Source organism: Olea europaea, unplaced genomic scaffold (assembly GCF_002742605.1).
Source record: "Olea europaea var. sylvestris unplaced genomic scaffold, O_europaea_v1 scaffold187, whole genome shotgun sequence".
Lineage (NCBI taxonomy): Eukaryota > Viridiplantae > Streptophyta > Magnoliopsida > Lamiales > Oleaceae > Olea > Olea europaea.
In genome coordinates this window covers 430,188-456,731 of record NW_019236492.1, presented here as the reverse complement: position 1 = coordinate 456,731, position 26,544 = coordinate 430,188, and the positions used below count along the sequence as shown (strand labels likewise).

General features: G+C 36.4%; 1 pseudogene; it reads left to right on the top strand.

Annotated features, from left to right (window-relative positions):
* Nucleotides 1–26,084, top strand: LOC111378795 (annotated as a pseudogene).
* The last annotated feature ends 460 nt before the right edge of the window (nucleotides 26,085–26,544 follow it).

Genomic DNA, 26,544 nt, shown 5'->3' with positions numbered 1-26,544 from the left:
TTTGAATCTATACAATGTAGGTTTCTAGATAATTTTCTATAAATATTAAAATTGTGCCCATTAATCTTTGATAAATGCCCAAAATCACCAATCAATTCACAACAATCCGTTGCCCAAAGTCGAAGCCACAACATTTCAAAAATCACAGCCAGGGTCCAGATTCCAGACAAGCAACGAAACCTTATTCTTCTAAGTTCTACCCTACTTCGACTCTACAATTCCCGGTGTTCTCCCACCCGCCATAGTGGCCGCCACCCGCCCGCCCTCCAGTGACGGACTGCACCTCCCGCCTCAGCCCGCCGTTAAATAATTCTATTGCATTCATCTTCTTAAATGATAAAAATGGAATCTTTTGCAATTTAAAGTTTGGGAAGAGATTGATTTGAGTTATAATTTGATTATTTAATTAAGGAAATTAGATCAATTGCAATTGTATCTTGGGTCTTAAACGTGTGGACAGTGGACTAGTTGCCTGTGGTTATGCTTTTATATTCACATTTGTGTATTTTTAATTTCTCTATTATTTGTGTTATGTTTTTCTATGTTATTTGTTTGTGGTAGGGTTTTAATGCATTTAGATATAGATTGAAGAATATTAAAAATTATTTAATTAAATATTGATAGAGGACCTTGCTGTTACGGCCATTGGCTGTCGATCGTCAATGGCTGTCCTATCTGACCTTAAATTCTGGATCGGCCACTACCTATAGCTGACTATCTCTACTTGTTTGTGCATCACCATAAATTGAAATTATGATTTGAATTAAATTGTAACTTTTGGCAAATATGAGATTTGAGTATCCTGAAATGAGACCTACGAATTCCATTTTGGAATCTTGAACTGAGTAATGGAATTTGGTGCTCTAACATTGAATTTTTTAATTCTCGTGCTCAATTATGTGATACTCGAGCTTCCTTGTAGTGTGAATTTCCATGGGCATTGCTCTTTTGTTTCTTTAAATAAGTTCAATGATGGCCTCTTGTTAAGGTTTTTTCTAGTCAATAATCATATAGGTTAACGTGCCTCATAACTCTCAAACTATCATGGGTGGAACAATTATTTGAAGAAAAGTTTAGGGACGAGTTGCTATTAACCACAAAGTACCTTTAGTTTTCCTACGTTTCTTTGGTATAACATAGTTCAATTTTTCATTTGCTTTGTATGACACATTATGGCATGACCTAGTAGTTTGAGTCCTTGTGATGCATGAGTGGAACTAGACTCTTATGACTGTCAAGGTGTAACATTCCTATATTATGCTTTACCTCCACAGATTAAACTCAGGGGAGTAAAAAAGGTATTGTCAAAAGGGTATAGTTTTGTATAACACTCTATTTGACATTATTTTATATTTTCCTTATCCATAACTTATTTATCATTTGACCTCTAAAGACAACCTTGCATGCTAACTTCTCCAAAAAGATCTAAGATTTTTAAGTTCTAACAATATCACCAGAAAGCCAAACTTCAGGGGTTAGAAAGGTAAAAAAAATATCATGGGCAAAAGGGTCTAGTTATGTGAAGCATTCTATTCAGCATTCTTTTGCCTTTACCATATCCATATCTAATTTACATTTGTCTTTCTAAGGGAAACCTTGCATCTAACAAAAAGAAATCCAGTCTCATCTTTTTGAGTTCTAACAAGTGTGTGTTTTTTCACAAATTGTGTATCGTTTAATATTTAGAGGGCATGGTTGTAAGTCGTAACATCATGTGGTGATAGGACTTATATATTTATCAAGGTTTCTTCAACATCTACACATCACTAACTAGGTTTCCTCTCCTTTTAATTCAAGATAATCCTCTCTTCGAGTGTTTGATAAAAAATTGACATCTCACATATCAAAGAAAGGTGTGGTGATGTGATAGATAAAATCTATGCTTAAAGGTTCTTAAGTATAGGTTTTTGTTATAGACTGTCTTGGAATTAGAGGAACTTAATGATGAGGTGTGGAAATAACCATTGTATTTGAAAGAATTACGACTCCATGCGTATACTGATTTTTTTTTTTTTTTTAATTAGAATTTTTCTTATAGTAATAACTCATCTTGATCTATTATGCCTCGTTTGGCTAATTTTTAAATGAACAAACTTTATTTTCAACCACACACTCCAATAAATCCACAAGTACGATCCACTCATAAACCACTTATTTCTTTCTATTTATATATTAAACTGTTTGTAAATTCTTCCTAAATGAAGGCTATATATGAATGAAATGTTCTATATAATGTTAAAATACAATCATTAAGAATGTTAATTGATATAATCCAAGAAATTGATGTGAAATATAACTCAATTTTTAATGGGGTGCAACAGATATTTGCAGAAACATTTAGTAAAGATCTCCAGCTGGTCTATTCTTTGGTACACCAAGTTCCATTTCTTTGGCACTATACTCCTCGACAGAATAGAGTCTCTAATCACAAGCAAGCAAAAATGGCTGCAATCTACAGTCTCTACATCATCAGCAAATCTGGAGGTCTCATTTTCTATAAGGTAAGCTTTCCCCGAACGCACCTTCCCACACACTGACATTTCATATTCTGCAGTTTAAGTAATCAAGATAGTTGCGAAATGTTTATCAGGATTACGGTTCCTCAGGAAGAATGGACACTAATGACAGCTTGAGATTGGCGAGTCTATGGCACTCAGTGCATGCCATCTCTCAGCAGCTGTTCCCTGTATCTGGATGTTTGGGAATCGAGCTCCTCCAAGCGGACACCTTTGATCTCCATTGTTTTCAGTCGCTCACCGGTAATAAAGTTTCCTTTATTTGCCTCTTATTTTCTATTTAACATTTTTCTACACTTCCAGTAATGTTTATTGTGATTACGTTTATGATTTTTGTATTTTTGTGGGTTCTTAATTAACTTTGATAAAACTCATGTGCTCAGTAAGTGTAAGATAATTTCTTATATAAGCAACCATGATGTAGATTTTTTAAGTTAAAGAAAATCAAAGGTCTATAAGGAAAGTGGGGACAATGAAATTTCATAGGATTTTTTGAAATCTGCTCTACATGACTGATCGGTGGAAAATGACAAAGGTCTTTCTGATCTTGGGAAGCATAGCACATTGACTTCCAGATGCTAATTTTTTAACCAGTTCCTCATCAGTTGTTAAGCTGAACATCTTATATCTAAAAAAAAAAAATACTTAATGCTAACCCACAAGCTATATTCTTGTCTTTATCACTGTTTATGTTGAAGCTAAAAATGAACTTCTGGAAATATATTTACTTGATGGCCTCGTTAGGTTAGTGAGTTGTCTTTCTGATAATGAAATAGCTACTTAGCTAATTCTTAATTTGCTAAGTGAAAGGAATTATGTGACATAATGAAGTTAGCAGGAGGCTCTGACAACATGATATGTGACAATCTAATAATTAAAGGCTAGGTATATGTCCTTTGAATGCACGCATACCGTAGCACCATAAAGCTTATAACAATGTGGGAAATTGCTAGTGATAACATGTTGTTAGTCTATTGGTCAAATGAGGAAAAATCTTGGATAGTAACATCTTAATCGGATACAATAGGATCATCAAACTAGACTACATTAAATAACTGTTGATCGATGTTTAAATTTTACGCTATTGAACTAATTTGTATTCTACCCTCATTCACCCTTTTAATGCTTTTGACTTGTTTTATTTCATCATGTTAATTGATCTGTCATTCTCATCTTGTATTCTCTCCTTACACCATTATTGGTCCAAGCATCTATGGTAATTAATGTAAGCTGGATAGATTGCGTATCTTTCATTAGTTTGAAATCACCATCATTTATATTTTGGGCAAGTGAAGAACTAATCTTTCCTCTATTTTGTGTAAATTTTGACATTGGGTTTGCATATGAATATCTCCATGTGGTGATGGGACTCCAATAGAGGCTGTTTCTTAAGAATGTGATAGGAACCTAGAACAATCACGCTTCACCAAATACACTTTATGGTAATTGATGGACTTAAACAAAATTTTATTTCGCTTGCTGAACTTGATTACAAGAAGAAAAAAAGAAATGCTAACATATTGGAAAATGCCAAATAACAGTAAAAAAGGATAACAAGGATATGGACGTTTGAGAGGTCCACTTCTCTCCCAAGGGCTACCAAGTTCTGCCTGCCTTCACTGGAATTGACTCCACTATTTATAGGTTGCTCTGGTTTTAGATCATTCCCTCAACAGATTACGTAATTGTGCATGTGGCCCTTTTTCTTCCTACATTCCCTTTTCCACCCCTGCCCCTTTGTTGCGCCTTTGGTAGGTAATCTGGACTGTGGGCCTATCATTACTCCCTCCAACAAGACTTACCTTGTCCTCAAGGTGATAGGATGGAAAAATTGCTGTCTTAGCAGGTCATATGACTACTAGGTGGCTTCTAATGGTGGCCGCCCTTTCCATTGTATTAGAACATCCAAAACGTCTAATGTTGTGGCCTGTCCCCGATCTTACCCCCAGCACTGCTTCAGGTTCCACTAACATTTCCAGCTTCTCATTCAATTGACTAAGCACTTCATCCACAGCGTGCTCTACTTTCTCTGTATTGTGCAACTTCGACACATGAAAAATCGGATGGATGTTACACATAGCTGTTAGTGACAACTTATATGCAACTTGTCAAATCTTCTTTTCAACTGCAAATGGTTCATATAATCTTGGGGCTAGTTTCTCATTCTCTCGTGCAGCCAATGTTTTCCGACGTTAGGGTCTGATCTTCAAATATACTAAATCACCACTATGTAACTGGACATCCTTCCTTTTAGAGTACACTCTGCTCTTCATCTTAGCCTGAGCCTTAAGTAATTGTGCCTTCAATTCCTCCAAGACTCTATCACGTTTCACTAATTGTTGTTCCACTGTCGACACCAGGGTGGATCCTTTTTCAAACCTCAGTAAAGATAGAGGATCACGACCATATACAATCTGAAAAGGAGTCGTCTTTGATGCTGTGTGGTAAGAGGTAATATACCATATCTCTGTCCACTATAACCTGCTGAACGAAGACTTGGGTTATGTCGAAGCAAAACAATGGAGATAGGTTTCTAAGGTGTGATTCAATACCTCTGATTGTCCATCGGATTGGGGTGGTAAGCGGTACTTCGGGTGAGCTTAATACCTTGCAGTCGAAAGAGCTCTTTCCAAAAATGACTCATAAAGACCTTGTCCCTATTCGAGACTATAGAATGAGGTATCCTATGAAGTCGTACCACTTCCTTAATAAAAACACTTGCCACACTTGCTGCTATAAAAGGATGTTTGAGTTCAATAAAGTATCCATACTTGCTTAAACGGTCCACCACCACCAAAATGGTATCCATGGTTCTTGACTTCGGTAGACCCTCAATGAAGTCCATGACAATATCTTCCCAAACATGGCTCAAAATAGTTAGTGGTTGTAAAAGGCCCCCTGGTGAAAGAGCACTATACTTGTGCTGTTGGCAAACGGTACAATGGCTAACATACTGGTGGAAATCGGACTTGATCCCTTTTGATGAGGACATCACTTGTTTGAACTCTTATCTATGTCTTGGACTATTATTTATGTTTTATTTCATCGGGCTTGTATTAATGGGTTGGCCCAAGCTCCATAACCATTAGGCTTAATTTTATTATTTATATGTTTGTATTGCTTTTCCAAAGACGGTTAATGATTGATGAATTGAGTTGTGGTTTGCTACCACTGTCTTCTTCCTTTCGAGTCTCCTCTCCCCTCTCCAATTTCTCCCACTCTCTTCTTCTCTGGCTTTGTCGTCTTCTTCTTCTCTAGTTGACTTGTTTTGCTACCCATGTTCTGCTTCTTCTGCTGGTTACTTCAACTTCTGATTATCTTATAACATTTTAAGTTGGAGAATTCTCAATCCATTCTACATCGAAGTGGTATCAGAGCTAAAACTTGGATTCCATCATTAAAATGGCTGATTAATCTGCATCTTAGTACACATGCAACTCCCAGCATCATCCTCTCCAGTCTCCAAACCCGCTACTGCAAAACCTATTCACCATCTCTGCCTTCCCAGTCATGTGTTACACCACAACGCAGCCAACAAATCCAACAAAACTCAATAATCCCCGTGCCCAACCCATATCACCTAAATTACATCCAAACAAAACACGAAGGTAATCATTCTTTCCCATACAGTTAACCTACAACACACAGTTAACCCACTACATATACACGTAAAACCAAAATTATAGCCAAACAATTAACCCATAAACCCACCACCTTAAACTGACCCAGTTAATACCTTCTACTGGAAGCATCTTCATCTCCTGCATGTTCTACCATTACACCAAATCCATTGTTGCAACACCTTGAAATATCCACACCGCGATCGCCACCACAACGCGTGACATTCAAGGGACCAATCGTCGGTCGCTCCTAAATCAGTGAACCCAAGCAGTCAACTCTCTTCTTCGCCGACCTCCACTGTCGCCACATCCCACGCTGCCATCTTCGTCCAACAGTGGATTCCAGATTTTCGGTTATTTTGATTTCAGCCTCTATTAATTTTAGGCCTTAGTTGTATTTGGGTTGTGGTAATGTTGGGCCATGTATTATGTAAGAGAAATGTATATTTTTGGTCTTAATTTTTACCCTATTTTGTTTTATATGGAAGCGTAATTTGATTTCATAAATTAAAAAGGGGGGGGGGGGGGGGGGGGGGGGNNTTAAAAAATAAAAAAGGGGGGGGGGGGAGAGAGAGAGAGAGAGAGAGAGAGAGAGAAATGTGAAAAAAAGAAGAAGATATTTTTTAATCATTATTTGCAGGTGCCTCATTTATTTTGGTTGATTGACACATTGTCTCAACGGGCGTACTCTTATTTTGGCTGATTGACACAACGCCACAACAAGTGAAAGAGAAGTTACTACTATTATTTATTATTGGTTTATATTACTGTTTCGTTTAAAATTGTATCAATATTTTAGTGTACTGCTGTTATTCCAGTTTTTACCTAAACTCATGCAATTGGATCCATTAACTTCGTTAAATTCTACTTTTACCTCACTTATTTTACATGATTAGGTTTTGACTAGTATTTGACCATTACTTTGCTATTTTACATATACCAGTAGTATTAGCTTGCCGTATTTGGATTTATTTAATCCCAAAATTTAAAATTAAAAAAAGGGTTCAAGTTGTTATTTTTCGTTACTTGCACTTATTGTTTATTGATTTTTCTATTGTATGTCATTTAGCTGCTAATACAGTGCATGCATGGTGGTTGACTGGTCGTCATCACTTCTAGTCTCAATGCCTAAACATGGACGTTCACAATTTAATGCACTCACCCGATAAATAGCGCCTATTCAAACCCAGATAACTGCTACTCTTGAAGAGAGTAAGACCCTCTATGCTAATTTGAACAGTTTTAAGCAAATCCCTCATTCGATCGACATTGATAATTTTGAAGTATCCTATAATAGACACTATTGTCATCAACGAGGAGATCGAAAACATTTTCGATACGATTGTAGTGATAGGGATCAAGTTCATAGGCGAGAACGAGCCTATGACCATCACAGTACTCATTCTCTTCCTCGTCATAAAGAGAGTTTTTTTAGAGACATTAAATTAGACACTCCTACTTTTTATGGTTGCTTAGATTTTGAAGTTTTTACTTAATAGACTGCCCTTAATCAAGGAAATCAGTTAAAGACTGAGTACATTGCTCAATTTGAGAAATTTCGGATGAAATGTTATGTCATTGAGGATGAGGCCTCTCTCTCAAGTGTTGAAATGTTCAGACAGGGTCTAAGTGAGGATCTTAGGCATAAGCTTTTCCTTCAAGATATCACTACTCTTGATGACGCTTACTTTTTTGTTCGAGATTTTGAGTTATTGATTAGTATTCCATATGAAAAGTGCGATCACTATCATTGACCCATCTCATTAGTGCCACTTCATCTTAAGTCTATCATAGAGGCGTCCTTGTCTAATGTTCCTCCCATTTGGGAAAATAAGTGTAAAAGTCGTGATATTTCTAGGCTGCCTTTTTCATATAGAAGTTGTATTTACAATCATCATTTTGTTTCACCGGTGCCACTTCCCTCTGTTAAGTCCCTTGTACAACCTCCCTCGTCTGATGTTCTTCCTATTGAGGAAAATAAGGATAAAGGTCTTGAAATTCCAATGTCTTCTTCTCATTTGCACTGTTTCAATTGTAAGGACTTTGACCATATTTCTTCCAAATGCTCTAATCGAGCCTTAGTCATTGATGCACGGAAGAATGTAATAGATGAGCTATTAGCAGATCTAGTTTATGAACCTAAACGTGAAGATTCTGATGACTTGGATGATAGTGATGACATATCCTTAGGTGGTATCCAGACTCCTCTAGAGAATCTAGATATTATACTCTTTCTTCTGACACCTCTCTCTCAAGTGTTGTATGTAGTATCATTAATCAACGTAAAGGTGCTGATCAGTTGCATAATCATGTCATATTCAAGGAAAATCTTGGGAATTGGGATTTGATCCTCCCACATGTTGAAATTGCATATATCAATTTTGTGAATCGATCTCTAGGTTTGAGTCCCTTTAAAGTTAGTCATGATTATAAGCCTAGGAGACCGTTAGGCCTTATTCCCATGTCCCCGATGCTAGTGTGTCGATGTTAGCTGAAGCATTTGTACGTCATCTTCATGTCTTGTATATTGAGATCAATAAATGATTTGAAGCAAGTAATGTATCATATAAACTTCAAATTGATTTGCATAAACGAAATTTTGAATTTAATATTGGGGATTATGTTATATTGCAAACCTGTAGTGTTGGTCCTTATGAAATTTTAAAGCATATTGGTTCAAATACATGTGTCATTGATCTTTTATCACATTTTGGCCACTACTCTATTTTATTGGTTAAGGACATTTTTGCTTATAAAAGCTATTTTAACCCTTTCTGATCATTTTCTAATCTCGACATGGGAATTCCTACATTGAATCTTTTGCTATTTTTACTCCAGTATCACCTATCACAACACACAAAGATAAGATTGATGTTATTTTAGATGATAGGATTGTTTTGACCAACGATTGAAAGATTCAGTGTTTTCTTGTTTGTTGGGTGATCGACTTGATTCTGATGGTACATGGATCCCCAGAAAGAGACTTCAACAGCATGATCCAGATTCATTGGAACCTTATAGGAGTTAGCAAAATCTTCCTTTGCCCAGTTCATCTTGGTCAGATCATATACTTGGAGATAATTTGCAAATGATGTTCTCATCATTTATTGACTTCTAATATTTGGTTCGTAAAAAAGATCGCCCATGTGGTAGTGCAACTACTCGACATAGCCGAGTTTTTCTCCCACCAAGGAGAGTTGATAAGGACATCATTTGTTTGGACTCTTATCTATGTTTTAGACTATTATTTATGTTTTATTTCATTGGGCTTGTATTAATTGGCTAGCCCAAGCCCCATTACTATTAGGCTTATGATAAACTTTCCATAAAGTTCATTTACCAGTGAAGTCACAAGAAAGGTGTGTAAAGGAGTTGGGAAGGAATATTGGCTATTAGATCTGTTGAGCAAGAGTTGTTATGCTTAGGTCATTATGATGGGGTCATTTTTGTTTAGAAGTCTATAAATAGGGAATGATAGGCGTCGAATAATTCATTCAAAGAAGTAGAAATATGAGTCATTAAGAGAGGGGGTAGCTCTTGAAACTTGCCTTGTTATTTTCTTCTTTTTCAGTCGTTGAGTTTGTTATTTCATTTCAATTCAATAAAATTACTCTTAATTCAAATTCTGCGGGTTTCAATTCAGTGTTTACCAGATTATAATTCATTCGAGCAATTCAATTTCATTTTGATTCAACAGGTTCTACCAAATTGGTATTAGAGCATCTGAAATTTTAGGAAGCGGATGCCGATGACAAGGATGGATAACCGAATCGAAGTGTTGGAGAACACGATAACCCAGATTCAACCCTTGGGTACCTTCGTAATCAAGTTGAAAGGGCACATGGAACACTTAAACGCGAGATTGGGGATAGAGTTGGGTAAAATGAATGAGAAGCTGGAAGTCAGTCTCCCATTGGGCAAGAAAGAGCTGAGTGAAGGGCTGGAAGCACTAAGGAAGATGTTCAAGAAAATGGCACCACAGTCCTCCGTGGTGACAAGGAAAGGAAGTAGGATGAAATCGACCGGTCCTATAGAGGAAGATATTATATCAGAGGCCGTATTACCAGAGAAGGTAGTTGCTCCAACTGTTGAAGGAAATTACCGTAAATTGGAACTACCCCTGTTTAATGGGGTTGATCCAGACTCCTTGATATTCAGAGCTGAAAGGTACTTCAGTATGAGCAAGCTTATTGATGCGGAGAGGGCAGTTGCAATTGGGATATGCATGGAAGGAAGTGCCCTATCCTGGTTCCTGTGGAAAGATGGGAGGCAGCCCATTTGCAGTTGGATAGAGCTCAAACAATGGTTGTTGGAGAGATTTTGGGATACCCAATATAGAACACTACATCAATGATTCCTGGCGATCCGGCAGACAAGGACAGTTGTAGAGTATAGAGAGAAATTTGAAGTAATGTTGGCTCCTAAGAAAAATGTACTCCTCTAAAAAATGTAAGTTAGGATACTTTGGAGGGGGGTTTCATCAATAAGCTAGGAGAGGAAGTACAAGCCGAAGTGTTGATGGTGAAACTGAAAGTTCTCTCGTAAATCATGGACATGGCGTAGAGGGTAGAGGATACAAACAACTGAACCAACAGGGTGAGGGACAGAGAGAGACTAAGAGTTAGGAGTGTGACTACAAATCCCGCAAGGATCGAGCAGCAGATTGTTCCTTGGAACATAACGAAGGGGATGGACGTACATGAAAAAAGAGGAACCAATTTGAGAAACACAACTATGGGATTCACAAAACTATCCCAGGACGAGATCCAAGCCAAAAAGGAAAAGGGACTATTTTCGATGTGATGAGAAGTTCCATCCTATGCATAAGTATCGCAATAGGAAGCTACAAATGTTGCTAGTTGATGATGACGAGGCAGAAGGGGAGCGGCTGGAGGATACCACAGATTATGAGCTGGATGGTGTAGAGTTATCCATGAACTCATGGGTCAGGTCTCCGTGGTTCGATTGACCTCACCTAGGACCATGAAGGTAAGGGGTACAATGGAAGGGCAGGAAGTAGTAGTGTTAATAGACTCAGCTGCCATGCACAATTTCATGTCATGGGACTTGATTAGGAAGCTCAACCTGCCAATAACGGAGACCAATGGATACCGGGTGTAGGTGGGCATTGGTATGGCTATAAAGGGGAGAGGAAAATGTCGAGGAGTGGTATTATATATGCAGTTCGTGGTTGTTGTAGAGGATTATTTACCAATAGAGCTGGGCAGTTCAGACATAATACTGGGAATGCAGTGGCTTAGTACCTTGGGCACAGTTCAAGTTAACTGGAAGTTGTTGGAGATAAAAATACCCTTAGGTGATAATACAGTTACCTTAAAAGGGGAAGAAGGGCTAAGCAAATCTCTGGTTTCACTAAAGTCCACGATCAAAATTCTACAAAAGGAGGGAGAATGAATGATAGTGGAGCTGTGTTTGGTGCAGATAGATGGACAAGAAGTTGGGGATGACAATCCGCAACCCATCCAGGAATTAATTAGAGTACAGGGAGGTCCTCGAGTCACCAGTAGGATTACCTCCCGTGCGAGGTCACGAGCATGCAATTACACTAAAAGGTTGGAAGCCAACCCATTAATGTTCGATAATAAGTGTGTTTTTGCACACTTATTTAGGTCACAAACATGACTTAAAAACGAGCAAAATGATTGAATTGTGACTTAATCTTGTACATTTGTGAATTGTAGGAAACAATGATGAACATGGTGAAATTCAAGAGAAAAGACGCGAAAAAGGACTAAAGTGACACAAAGTGAAAGCTCAGGGACCAAAAGTGCAAATATCCAAAAGTTGATCCGATGAACAAGTCGAGAAATCGATTAGGCCAATTACCAATTGACGATATCGTGGGGTGATGAAATGAAAAGAATGAAGAGAAGATGCTAAGAAGTGAAGGATGCAAGTGGGAGGACCAAAACACACTTATACCATAGTTGATAGTACTATGCGACCACATGTGGTCGCATCGTACCATACCGAAACCAAAGAGGCTTGAAAAGTTTACTCTATGCGACCGCATAGAATTGCTCTATGCGGTCACATAGAGCAAATATTGAGGAAAAATTTAGTTTCCTTTTTCTTCCGAAATCTTATGGAAACAACAATTTTAGGGTCCTATAAATACAAAAACTCGACCAGAACATAGGAGACGTCATTTTTACATGTTTTTGGGAGATTTTGAAGGAGAAACGAGAGAGAGAGAACAAGAGAACAACATCGCGCCAAGTGAAGATCGAATTGAAAATTGATTCGGATGATGTCGTTTCTTCAAATATTTTTAAGTTTTGTTCTTTTTAGCATGTTAGGCTAGATTTATCACTATTAGGAGATCGATGAACCTTGTAATACTATGTTTAATTGTTGTTTTGAATTTTTGACGTATGTGAACACAAATTTCGGAATTGATTGATTTATTTCGTTTTTATTTTCATATAATTATTGTGCACGTAATTATATGATTGTGGTGACCTGTTTTATGCATTTGAAAGAAGGGAAATAGGTTCGACATAGTATAAATCATCATAGGGTCCGATAGAGGATAGAAATATACATCTACGCCTTGTGTGAATCATTGGATATTCGTGAATTTATAATGCATGTCGGTATATTAGGATTCGTCATAGAAATATAGTCGAATTATATATTGGGATAGGTTTTGGCATTGCTCGAGAGAGATTGCTAAATTGAAATAGGAATATCGATTCATCTTTTGTGGAATTGTGTGTCAAATTTGTATAATTGACAATTGAACGGGTATTGCTTGGGGATTCGTAATTCTAGTGTGTTAGAACATCCATTAATTCTATAAAATTCTAGTTAAATTGCATCCAATTTATTTTGAACTTAGTATAATCCTTCGTCCATAATTGCATCAACGATTACATTTTGTTAGTTAAAGTACAAAATTGCAATTTGGTTGTCGTGTTTCGGTTAAGGTCATATTAGATTAATTCGAACTAATTCAATTCTCGTGGAATCGATACTTGGACTTATAGTCCATTTTACTACTTGTTAACGAATTGTATACTTGCGATGGATTTAAAATCGGAATAAACAATTTCTCGAACAAGTTTTTGGCGCCGTTGCCGGGGATTGAAATTTAGTTTTAATTTTATCTTTTGTGACACTAATTCGAACTTATCTAGATTAGTATTAGTTAACTTACTAGGTTTAGTTTATTATTACTTCAATTTAATTTTGTATTGATTTTGCAATTTCAGGGCTTGTATACAAGGAGCACCTGATCAAGATTTGGTTCCCATAGATCCAGAGATCAAACGCACATTCTGTTTAGGCAAAGAGAAGCAAAAGCGGCACAACAAATGGCTAACGAGAAAATTCGACCGATAATTCCACTCAACGAAGGCATGACAGTTGAAGATGATGGGAATATAGTACTCGGGGACTTCATGGCTTCGTTGGTGGTCCAAAGTCAATCTAGCATTGTGTATCCTCCATTTGGGCAACCGAACTTCCAACTGAAAACAAATGTGATTCAACTATTTCAGAATGGGCATCAATACCACGGGATGGCTAGTGAGAATCCACGTACACACATATCCCGATTTCTGGATATGTGCCAACACTTCAGGTACCAGGGTATCTCGGACGATGCTATAAGACTGTGGTTGTTTCCACACACCTTGCGGGATAAGACACTTGAATGGCTGGATTTGCTTTCCGTCGCAAGCATCACCACCTGGAACGAGCTAGCCTACAAATTCTGCACCAAGTTCTTCTCGCCAGCAAAGGTAGCCAAAATGCGGCATGATATCTCTATTTTCAACCAAGGTGAGTCCGAATCATTTGAAGAGGCATGGAATCGTTTCAAGAATATGTTGAGGAAGTGCCCGTAACATGGTTTTGACTAGAAGACACAGATCTAATTTTTCTACGCTGGACTACTTCCATCCTTCAAGAGCATGGTGGATTCCTCATCTGACGGGTCTATCTCCACGAGAACAATTGATGGAGCATGGGAGCTATTTGAGAGAATGGCAACAACTTCAGCCATGTGGTCTACAAACGAGTGGTTCAGAAGAGATCGCCGGGGGTTTATGAAGTAGATACTTATTCCGCACTATCTGCAAAGATAGACTCTTTATTCCATAAAGTTGAGAGCATTTCACAGATCGCCACTACTAAACAAGTTAAGAAGCCGAGTTGTGAAGAATGTGAAGCAGACCACAATACTGTTAATTGTCCAATTCTCGCACAAGGGGTCGAACATACAAATTTTATGCAATGGGGTCAACGCCAATAGAAAAACCCACATTCGAAAACCTTCAATTAAGAATGGAGAAAACACCCAAACTTCTCGTGGAGCAATCAAAATTAAAGCAGACCACAAGGTCAATATCAGCAGCAGGATAAAAAGCCACCATTGGAAGAGATGTTTGAAAAGTTCATGGTAACAACCAATCAGTATATGGAAGCCAACAATCAGTTTATGCGAAAGAAAGATGCAACTCTTCAAGACCAGAGTGCAGCAATAAAAAATTTGGAGACACAAATGGGACAGATGACAATCTCCATTACGGGTAGAGCACCAAGAAATCTGCCCAGCAACACTGAAATCAACCCTAAGGAGCACGCAAAGGCTATAACAACCAGAAGTAGAGTACAACTATCGGAGATACATGTCAAAAGATCGGTAGCTAGCAAGGAATCAGCACCAACGTCGGATGACGAAATTGTGGAACAAACTGAACAAACAACAGGGAATGTGGTCAAGGAGAATTCCAATACATCACGAGATGCCATTCCTATCAACCCTCATGAGCCTCCTATTCCGTTTCCGCAGAGATTGAAAAAGCAAAAAGTGGATCAGCAATACAGTAAATTTCTTGAAGTCTTCAAGAAACTACACATCAACATTTCATTTGCTGAAACACTTGTTCAGATGCCAAGTTATGCAAAATTCTTGAAGGATATCCTCTCCAACAAGCAAAAGATAGAAGAACACGAAACAATGATGCTAACTGAGGAGTGTAGTGCCAGAATCTAGAGAAAGTTGCCTCCAAAACTAAAGGATCCAGGGAGTTTTACTGCACCTTGCACTATTGGGAATTATCATTTTGATAAAGCATTGTGTGATATAGGTGCAAGTATTAATTTGATGCCTCTCTCTGTTTTCAGGAAACTCGACTTGGGAGAAACTAAAACCACAACGGTTACATTACAGTTAGCAGATTGATCCCTTACACATCCAAGATGGATCATTGAAGACGTATTGGTAAAAGTGGAGAAGTTCATATTTCCAGCCTATTTTCTTATCTTGGATATGGAGGAAGATAAGGATGTTCTACTTATATTGGGGCGACGTTTCTTAGCTACTGGAAGAGCAATTGTTGATGTTCAGAAAGGGCAACTTATATTGAGGCTTGGCGAAGAGCAAATCTCGTTCAACGTGTTCAAGGCAATGAAATTCCTGACTGAGTCAGACAGCTATTTCCAGATCGATGTAATTGATAGAATAATTCAAGATATATTTCGGCTACATCATCCTTCTGATGCTTACGAGGTGTGCATTGCACATTTTCAATCCACCCACACTGATTCGAGTGAGATTGAAACATGTGCACGATTTTTGAAAACTAATCCGCCATACATGCGCAGACGTTACTTCGAAGAGCTGGGAACCAGGACTACACAGTCAGTGCCATCTATTCAGCAACCTCCCAAATTGGAACTTAAGCAACTGCCACCAACACTTGAGATATGCTTACTTGGGGAAATCTTCTACATTTTCGGTTATTATTTCGAGTACTGTCAGTGAGGTGGAGGAAGAGAAACTACTTCGGGTCCTAAGGGAAAATAAAACAGCCATTAGATGGCCGATTGTAGATATCAAGGAGATCAGTCCGTCGTTATGCATGCACAAAATACTCATGGAGGAAAAATTCAAACTAAGCATTGATGGTCAGCGGAGATTGAATCCACACATGAAGGAAGTGGTTAGGGTTGAGGTATTGAAGTTGCTTGATGCAGGCATCATCTATCCAATATCAGATGGTGCTTGGATCAGTGCAGTACAAGTTGTTCCAAAGAAAGGGGGTATGATAGTGATAGAAAATGAGAAAAATGAGTTGATTCTTACACGGACTGTGACTGGATGGAGAGTTTGCATCGATTACCGTAAACTAAACGCTGTTACTCGAAAGAATCACTTCCCACTACCGTTCATTGATCAGATGCTGGAGAGACTAGCAAGACATTCACATTATTGTTTTCTGGATGGATATTCCGAGTATAATCAGATTCCAGTAGCACTTGACGATCAGGAGAAGACAACTTTCACTTGCCCCTACGGTACCTTTGCATACCATTTGATTTATGTAACGCTCCTGCAACTTTTTAGCGTTGCATGATGGCTATTTTCTCAGGTGCGCTTGAGCCTCCATAATTACAGATGCCTCAACGTGTATTTTTTTACTTTCTGTTTTTTTTTTCATTGACTCTTAGTACAATAATTTAATTTCATTTAATCAACTTAATTTTTTTAATATTCTTAAAATAAAAATACATAAAATAATGGAGGCTTACTCTTTCTCCATTTTTACATGTTACAACCATGCTTCTCTATTTCTCCACACTATCTCTTTCACCATTTTCTCATGCTATCAACCATGTATCTTTAGAAAGTTTATTTTTGAGCACATAAGTAAGTTTTAATAAAAACATTATTTATATATATATACGTAAAAGGTATATAATAACCATTTGGATGACCAAAAAATAATATCAATCAAAATGTTTACGAACCGTTTAAATAATAATTTATTGAGGGGGTTAATTTAAGAGCAAAAGTGTGAATTTCATAAATATATTATTGAAAATATGTTAAAAGAAAAATAAATTTTAAAAAATGAAGACCAAACATTTTAACAAATAAATATATTTATTTTTCGAGAAATGAGTTTCTATTACCATTTTATTTTTATTATTATTTAAATGGTAATACGGAGGCTTGATCTCTCCATAACAAGAGACTTGATCTCTTATAAAAAGCCTCCGTATTACGGAGGAAAATCCTCCGTGATACGGATGGTTGATCTTATGGAGAGATCAAGTCTCCATAATAAATTTGGAGAGGTTCCTTTGATATATATATATTTTTATTTAAATGATATTTTATTTATAGATCATCTATTTAACATATAAGTTAATATTTAATTTTAAAAATAAAATATATTTAAATATTTACTCCAAAATTTTAAGTTAATATATTGTTAAGTTACAAGTAATTTTTACAATTATAATTTTTTTTTTCGCTTTAAGCGAATTTTTTTTTTACATATATTTATGGAATTTACACTTTTGTTCTTAAATTAACCCCCTCAATAAATTATTATTTAAACGGTTCGTAAACATTTTGATTGATATTATTTTTTGATCATCCAATGGTTACTATATACTTTTTACGTACATATATAAAAATAATGTTTTTATTTATTAACAAATGAATATATTTATTTTTTGAGAAATGAGTTTTTATTATCATTTCATTTTTATCATGAAATGATCATGATTCTAATCTTAATATTTTAGATTGTACTTCAAAAATACATAATCTATCAAATATAATTTTTAAAATTAATCTTAATGTTTTATGATTTTTTTTTGTTTTTTGGAAAGTGAAAAATAATAATACTAAAAAATAATTAAAGTTTTATAATATAATTTTTTATGGTATTATAATATTATAAAAATATAATAAAAATATATATTATATTATTATAATTTTATAATAATAATATAATTAAAATTTTAATAATTTTAATATTAAAATTATTAAAATTTTATAAAATAAAAAATAATTAAATTTTTACATAATACCTCCGTGTAACGAAGGCTCATGCTTGAGCCTCCATAACAATTATGGAGGCTCGAGTATCAGTCTCCATTATTACTTTACTAAAAAAAAAAATCGTAAAAACATATTACTTTATAAAAATTAATTTTAATAATTATATTTGATAGATTATGTAATTTTGAAGCACAATCTAGCATATTAAGATTAGAATCATTTCATGATAAAAATATAATTAAAATTTTAATATTAAAATTATTATTATTTTTTAAATTTTTTAAAAAAAATTAATTTTATTATATATATATATATTTATATATTTATTTATTTATTTATTATTATTATTTTTTAAATTGTTGGCCTCCATAATTACGGAGGCTCTAGTATGAGCCTCTGCCAGGCGATTTATGCAACGTGATTTTATACCGTAAGTGTACAGTGTCAAGTTTTGTAATATAATAATAGAGTAAAGAGTGTTGAACCCACATGGATTATAATTTAAATTTCATTAAGTACTATAATTGTGCAATTTCTATTTTATTTAGACAAATGTATGATTAAATTGATTAAATGTTTTATAAGTGAATGATATAAACTAATCTAACGTGAATTGGATGTGACAAAATTGGGGAATATAAATTATCAAATGACAAGGCATAAGGATTGATTTCACCTAACTTTCAATTATGATTCAACGAATTCAAATTATTACAATTAATTTTCCCATATTTAAAAGCAAGAATCCTAATGTATTTCTAACCCCCTCTCTCGAGCACCGATTAGAAATTAACCCTAGATCCCAATTCTAACATCTCTGTTCAAAATTGAAAATCAAGAATTTATAAAAGTCCCGATTCTTTCATGGAGTAAGCTTCATAGATTTTACACTTTTTCTCGAAACCCATAAAACCTATGTTGTGTCAATATTATGATCACGCCTAAATTCCCCTTTCTCGAGTGTCGGAATTGACTAGCATCTATTCATTCAATCATTGATCAATTAATTGAAAGTATTAAAATCATGACATAATTAAATATATGTGGAAAAATCAAAGAAATAATTATAAAATCATCAAACCATAATCTCGATTCAGCTACATAAAACCCCTAGATAATTTGTTTAGTTCATGATGTAATAAATGAAAATCATACAAATTATAATAAACAATATAAGGAAAATGATAAAAAAAACTAGTCTTTTGGATAAATCTTCAATCTTCTTCCTTGATGTTGTTCTTCCTTCTTTTTTGTGTCTTTAATTTTGGCCTCCTTGAAATTGAGTGGTTGAAACCTTCAATCTTGCCTCCCTTCCATCCTTCTTGAAAATAGGATTTTTTTAATGGTATTTATGGTATCTTGAAATTAATGGACGAATTAGGGTTGGGTTAGACCAAGAAAAGATTCCATAAATATAAAATCCCGTTTTTCCGCATAGGCGGCGCCACGGCTTCTTGAAAATAGGATTTTTTTAATGGTATTTATGGTATCTTGAAATTAATGGACGAATTAGGGTTGGGTTAGACCAAGAAAAGATTCCATAAATATAAAATCCCTTTTTTCCGCACAGGCGGCGCCACGGCTCCCAAGATGGGCGCCACGACGCCACGTTCACTGTTGTTTTCAGCATCGTAGCGCCCACTTCGGGTGGAAAAGATAGTTTTTGACTCCTTCAATATTTTTGCCATAACTTCTTCATCCGATGTTCGATTGAGATGATTCAAGATGCGTTGGAAAGGTAACTCAAAGGGCTATAACTTTTCTTCAAACATCATTTCCCAATTCGATCGTTTGCTATGTCAGAAATAGGTCTCAATGTGAGACCAAAACTCCGACGCGTAACTTTTCGGTTGGAAAATGATTTGTGATCATAGTTTGACTAAATTTGATCCCTTTGACACCTTCCTTCGTCCAATTGACTCCTAGCGCTCTCGGATCTTCATCGTGAGTTTCGACACGACTTTTGATTAATTACATTTTAGTCCTCGAACTTTGGATCTCTTACATTTTGGTCATTTCATCCAATTTCGCTAACTTTTGCCTATTTCCTTCCTTTGGCCTTTTTTAGCTCTTGTTTTCTCCACTTCCATCAATTTACAAAACAACACTAAAATCACTTGTTAGCACTTCTAAAATACTCTCCAAGATAGCACAATCTTGAAATTAATGGCATAATATATTGAGTGTAAATTACTCATTAGCCTCCGTAATAATGGAGGCTTATGTTGAGGCCTCTGTTATTACGGAGGCTAATGATTGAACCTCCATAACATTACTTTACTAAAAAAAAAAATTCATAAAAACATATTACTTTATAAAAATTAATTTTAAAAATTATATTTGATAGATTATGTAATTTTGAAGCACAATCTAACATATTAAGATTAGAATCATTTCACGATAAAAATGAAATGGTAATAAAAATTTATTTTTGGAAAAATAAATATATTCATTTGTTAACATGTTTGGTCTTCATTTTTTTAAAATTTATTTTTCTTCAAACATATTTTTAATAATATATTTATGGAATTCACACTTTCGCTTTTGAATTAGTGTGGAGAAATAGAGAGGCATGACTGTAGCGTGTAAAAATGGAGAAAGAGTAAAAATGGTTCTATGACATAATCCTGCACGCTGCATAAATTGAGGAAAAGGAACAAAGTAACTGTATCAAACACGTAAGATAAACGACATCGTTGCTTTCTCTAAAAAAAAAAGCCACAGTGAGACAAAATGGAAGAATCTGCTATTCTTTCTACAGTAGTGAAACATTGTCCTTTTTATGTAGTAGTGATTTTAAGTTGGAGAATTTTCAATCCATTCTACATCACCTTCCCAGTAGACATATGATGCAATACGTTTATAAGTTTTCAGAAACCCAAATTGCCAGTCTATCTTGTTGTCATATCGTTCTTGCAATATCAATGGAATCAATTTCGAAACTCTTGGAAGCAACAGTCTCCCCTTAAACAGCAACTGACCGTTCACCAGTGCATAACTAGAGGGGTTCCAAGTGATATCTTGGATGTAGTACCTTCACTTTTGAACAGCAAAAATGATAGCCAGTAATTCTCGTTTATATGCCGATTTGACCTTCCACTTTGGGTTCAGTGCATGGCTAAAATATGTAATCGAGTGTTGATCTTGCATCAATACCGTCCCTAACCCAAACCTTGAGGCATTAGTTTCTATAATGAAAGGTTTATTCAAATCATGAAGGGCCATAACGGGTATAGTAGACATTGCTACTTTCAGTATGTTGAAGGTTTGCTCTGCTTCCCCACCCTAGAAAAAGTTGTCCTTCCGTAGTCGTTCCGTTAGTGGCCATGTCAACTTGCCATAGTCCTTAACAAAACAACTGTAGTACCCCGTAAATCTCGAAAAACCCCGTAACTCCCACAATGAACTGGGACTTGGCCAATCCACCATGGCTTGAACTTTTGACTTGTCTGCAGCCACCTCATGGTGTGAAATAATATGCCCTAAACACTCCACCTCTGACTGACCAAAACTACATTTTTTCTTGTTGGCATATAACTCATGTTGGAATGGTACTTGCAATACCTTTCTCAAATGTCTCACATGCTCCCCTACATTGCGGTTGAATACTAAGATGTCATTGAAGAACACCAAAATGAAACGCCTTAACTCCTTCTTGAACAACTCATTCATGAGTGACTGTCATGTAGTCGGAGCATTTGTAAGATCAAACTACATCACAAGAAACTCATAGTGCACTTAATGTGTTCTGAAAGTTGTCTTACAAATATCTTTGGGCTTGACCGTATTTGATGTTACCATGCCTTTAAATCTAGTTTCGAGAAGATCGTCGCCCCATGTAACTCATCCAGTAATTCATCAATTATAGGGATAGGAAACTTATCCGGCACTGTCACTTTATTTACTGCTCGATAATCTACACTAAATTTCCACTTGCCATCCTTTTTCTTTACCAACAAGACGGGGCTAGAAAAAGGACTGGTGCTAAGTCCGATAATTCCAGTTGCCAACATCTCTCAGACCAACTTCTCTATTTCGTTTTTCTAAATATGGGGGTAGCAATAGGGCCTCACATTGAAAGGAGCTGTTCCCGACTAAACAGTAATGGTGTGATCTCGATCGCGCTGTGGTGGCAACCCTCTAAGTTCTTCAAAAACTGTATTAAACTCGTCCAGTACCTGCTCAATTCTAGTAGGCATCTCCTGCTACCTTTCTCTCTGGTCAACGTTCAAACTGCCTAGTTCGAGGAGTACTCCTCCTCTCTCATTTTTGAATGCCTTCATCATAGCTTTCAATGTGACCAGAGTTTTACTAAGGCTCGGGTCCCCTTGCAAGGTCATTGTAGTCCCTCCAATTTGGAATTTCATCATGAGTGACCTCCAGTCGATCTTCGTTTAACCTAGAGTTGATTGCCATTTCATCCCCAAAATCACGTCGGAGCTCACTAGATCCAAAGGTAGAAATCCTCTATCATCTCCATATTTTGAAGTGATAATTGTACTCCCTTACACACCCTCGCTCCTTGCACCGCCAACCCAGTACCCATTATAACCCAATATCCCAGTGCCTTTGTTCCTGGCAAACACAATTTTCTTACTAGGTCCATTGATATAAAGTTATAACTAGCCCTACAGTCGATTAACACCACCACTTCCTCCTTCAAAAATTTTCCCTTAACTTTCATAGTATGAGGCGCTGTGAGCCCTACTACAGAGTTCATCGACAACTCTACTAACTCATCGACCAACAACTTCTCCTCCTCAATCGCCTCTTCTGTGGGCTCTTCCGCCATCCCATCATCTTGCCGTTCCTCATCACAAACCAGCAGACCTGTAATTTTCGATTATTGCACTTGTGTCTAATAGAGTACTTCTCATCACAGCAGAAGCATAACCCCTTTTCCTTCTTGGCCTTTAACTCGGACTCACTAAGCCTCTTGAAGAATGGGTTTGCTGCACTGGTTGACGTGGAGGAACAGGTTGTCGTCGGCTTGGGATTTGAGCTTTGGGGAAAAATCATGTTACCCTGTTGTGACGATAGGAACCAATTGGTGCTGGGATTTGATTTACTCTTAATGGTCCTGGGCTGGAGGGCCTATTTTTTTCTTCTATTCTTTGGGACAATTCCATTATTTGGTCCAACCCTTTAGGCTGCATCACCCTATTTCGGCCCTAATTTTCGGGCTTAGCCTATTTATGAAGTGGCCTTCCAATATAGCCTCCGAGATATCTCCAATCGGGGCGGCCAAAGTTTCAAACGCCACTCGGTACGCTGCCACTGAGCCTTCTTGACAAAGAGAAATCGTTCCTCTAGGGTTCCCTCCATAACCTAAACCGAGCTCGCATCAGGACCTTGAGCTCATCCCATCTGCACACCACTCCTCTTCTGCTCCCATTGGTACCAAGCCAGTGCTCCGTCTTTGAAACACAGATCTGCTGTCTCTAATTTCTCCTCATCTGTAACTGGTTCACAGCGAAATAGTGCTCTGCCCCGAAAATTCATTCATTTAGGTATTTCCCTGTGAACACCGGCATCTCCATCTTTCTCCCTTTAGTTTCTAGTCCTTAGTTCCCACTGGCAGAACCTCTTATTTCCCTACTACTCTTCTCTAGGCCAAGTGAATTCTCAGAGTGTATAGTGTACTCTGAATCTCTCCCTCCATCTTGTCCCTTTCCCTTTCCCTTTCTCTCTTTCAACTTCCTCCCACTTCGTTCTCATGAAGGTGAATTGCTTTGAAATGATTGCCATGTTTTTCTCCATGTTTTGTACCCTCTGCAATTCCTCCTGCGTTCGTTCAATTCCATGTTGCATTCCCTCCAGCTGCTCCTGTAGTTGCTGCTGGGTTCCTTCTAAACTCCCCACCCCATTTGCCAAATTTACCATCGGGACTGATCGGCTCTAATACCAGTTTATAGAAACCTGGAACAATCACACTTTACCAAATACACTCTATAGTAATTGATGGACTTAAAACAGAATTTTAAAATTTTGCTTGCTGAACTTGATTACAAGAAAAAAAATGATATGCTAACAGATTGGAAAATGCCAAATAACAGTGAAAAGTGTTAGATATTTTTCATCATTTTATATGTATTTATTTTTGTTTTGCGAATGATTTGCCGCCCCGATTAGTATTTGCCGCTGCGCAACGGGAATCAGGTCGCGGGGGTCGAGGGGGCAACGCCCCCGAAAGTGAATTTTATTTTCAGAAGTCATTGAATAGGTGCATCTGTTCGTTTTTTAACAGTCACCTCTAGTAGATGTATGCAAGGATTTCAAGAGACACACCTATTCAAACGGTTGCCTCAATTTCTATAAATCCTGGGCGAATTCTCGTTTGCAAAGCACATTAAAAAATTTATTCTTCTTTCTTTCTCTTGTCATCAATCAGTTATTTTTGAGTGTCTTCTTGGTTTGATCAAATAGTCACAATTTAAATCAAACGACTTCATTGTATCCTGAGAGAGATTTTCTATCATACCCCAGTTGTGACTTTGTTGGATAGGGGAGAAACATCTCTTAAAAGATAACGTTTTTTCGTGCCTTGGAGTTCATTAAGTATTCAGATTTCCCTACATTTTTCTCAACAAAAAGGAATAACAAGGATATTGACGTTCGAGAGGTCCACTTCTCTCCCAAGGGCTACCAAATTCTTCTTGCCTTCACTGGGATCGACTCCCCTTATTTATAGGTTGCTCTGCTTCTAGATCATTCCCTCAACAGACTATGTAACTGTGCATGTGGCCTTCTTTCTTCATGCATTCCCTTTTCTATCCCTACCCCCTTGTTGCGCCTTTGGTAGGTAATCTGGACTGTGGGCCTATCCGACTGGTGCCTAGTTGGCATTTATACTCTTTGGGCTTTTGAGAGCATAGGTCCAAGGAGCTAAATTCTGGATTACTATTATTTTTTTGATGATTCACTATCCTCGTTGTCTGACATAAACTTAAGCAAAATATTAATTTTGTGATTACTGAAGTCTAAAGTGCGGGCAAGTATCCTTGCTTGTGTCCCAGGGAGAGGATTTTGATTGTCTCAAGTGATCTACACTAGGTATTGGAATAATTGTAGTTGCATAAAGAGCAAGTCGAAAGAGTTATTGGCTTGACTTCATTACTGATAGTAATTGGCACCCTGGTTAATGATTCTTATGAACCAATAAAAAGATGAAATAGAAGACTTACTCTTTGAGAAACTAGAAAATGAGATGAGAACTATACTGAAAATATATGTGAACAAAATGGATTAGAAATTGGTTTATAGAGGTTGAGGGAGTTGAAGAAATTAAAGACAGTGTGTGGTTATTCTACAGTCCCGTTCAATTTTGTTGCATGCCTTTTTCTTTTTTCTTTAAAAAAATATTGGCCCAAGTGCACCCACTACATTTTACACCCCTAATTGCATTTGTCAGATGATCCAAGAACAAGACAGATTTGGATTATACTACTAATCTACAGGTCTCTATCAAATTATTACATTTTCTGGAACTGATATAGTACTGCATGATATTTCTGTTGATGGAATCGTTTTCTTCATTGGGTTTAAGAGTAGAATATTTTATTGTGTGAATATGTGTTTAAGAATAAGTATGTTGAAAAAAGAGTTTGATTATAATGGTTGTCAAACAAGTCCGGAATTGGATAGTTCTCTTTAGCTTCCAGCGAATTTAAGTTTAGTGACTGAAGATATTTGTTAATAGATATAATTACTCACATTGTAACACAAATCTAACATCTGAAGTTATTCATTACTTTATTATAGGTACCAAATTCTTTGTGGTGTGTGAGCCTGGAACACTTCATATGGAGGCTCTCTTAAAACACATACAAGTTATACATTGATTATGTTTTAAAGAACCCTTTCTATGAGATGGAGATGCCAATTCGTTGTGAGCTGTTTGACGTAAATTTGGCACAGGCAGTACAAAAGGATCGGGTGGCATTCCTTGGAAGATGAATTGCTCAACCATATATCCTGACAGTCAAGTAATCATTTTACATTTGTTGAGTACATTCGTGTCATATATTTCTTTAATTTTATGTTCCATTTACATGAATCTTGAAAACAAAACTAATTTTGATGTACGAGCACGAGCACGAGCACGAGGCATGAGTTGTGGATGCAGGGACAGTGATATTAGTAGAAAGGTTACGTCATTTAGTACTATAGAACGTACACCAAATTCTTCATAGCCAAGTAAGAAAAAGTCAAAATTGATAAAGTGAATTAGAAAATAGGTAAATCTGATAAGGTGAACAAAATCCTTTTTCAGTCAAACGTTGTTGGTTGCTGGTGAACTTCGACCTTAAGAATTCGAATATAATTTTATGTAAACTTAAGTTATTTTAATCCATATTAATTAGATATAATAATAATTAAACATCTAAGAACCCAGAATATTATGTTATTGAAACAATGAATATGTCTGTAAAATTATGTAATTGGTTCCCATAATTTCTAGAGTAATTTTATCTAGTACTACTAGTATTACAACATCAGCTTAGATGACACTAACATTAAATGAAAAGTACAACTATGTAATTCACATAATTTTATCTTTTATTGAGCATATAATTTAGTGTCA